The sequence below is a fragment of the Neopsephotus bourkii genome, unplaced genomic scaffold, assembly GCF_033783945.1.
Source record: "Neopsephotus bourkii isolate Nb327-2 ecotype Australia unplaced genomic scaffold, CSIRO-AGI_Nbou_v1 NB_883, whole genome shotgun sequence".
Classification (NCBI taxonomy): Eukaryota; Metazoa; Chordata; class Aves; order Psittaciformes; family Psittacidae; genus Neopsephotus; species Neopsephotus bourkii.
Window position 1 is genome coordinate 361,544 of NW_026901377.1, and position 915 is coordinate 362,458.

Genomic DNA, 915 nt, shown 5'->3' on the forward strand with positions numbered 1-915 from the left:
GACCAGGAGCAGATTACATGCTAGCTGCACACTGTATGCTCTGAGCAGTGGTAACATGTTACGGAAGCCTTCTTTCTAGGTGCCTACCACCTACCTCCTCCAGCCTTCCTTCTTGGACATGCAGAAAGTCTCACTCCTAGGTTTACCAAAGCTTTGTGTTACCTCCCTGCAGGTCATCGTGGTCATCTCAAAACAAATTCTTATCTGGGACACACACTGAGCTGACCAACGAGGATGGGATTTGAACCCACGCGTGCAGAGCACAATGGATTAGCAGTCCATCGCCTTCACCACTCGGCCACCTCGTCACTGTTCTGTCTCTGTTTCCTCCCAGCTTCCCCTCCTCCCTGGCAGAGCATGAGGCTCAGAAAGTCCTTGGTCAGATGAGATTGGGCGTTTTCAGGGTGGTATGGCTGTAAGCAATTTATATCTGTGGGTGGCTGCTTACCTGTTGCAGCTAACAACCATTACCAAGTGAGGTCCTGAAAACTTAGCCTCTCCACTGGATTTTCTGATCGGTGAAAGGAGACCTGAAAGACCCTGCACAGAGGAACTTCAGAAAATCAGCTCCAGAGATGGCTTAAGCTCTGTGTGTGTGTACTGTGTTATGTATGTCACACACATGAAATGTATGATTCTAGGTGTGTATGTGTATATGCATGTATATATACTCCTGCATATATGAATCTAATATTGTTTAAAGTCTTCTTGAAAGGAGTTTTCATGGAATAATTCTATATTTAGAGAAAGACAACATTAAGGTGAAGTTTGGCTCTATCCATTCTTCAGCTCTTCTTAGATCACTTCTGCCTATGCATGGTGATTAAATCCCCTCTGAGACAGCAGAGGAGCAAGAAAACATTTGCATGTACTCTATTTTCTATGCTTGAACATGGGCATATACCATATTGGGAG

At 44.9% G+C, this 915-nt stretch overlaps 1 non-coding gene across 1 annotated transcript; it reads right to left on the reverse strand.

Annotated features, from left to right (window-relative positions):
- Window positions 1-226: 226 nt before the first annotated feature.
- Window positions 227-308, reverse strand: TRNAS-GCU (transfer RNA serine (anticodon GCU)). Its single transcript has one exon. It is a non-coding gene; the product is annotated as a tRNA-Ser (tRNA).
- Window positions 309-915: the final 607 nt, after the last annotated feature.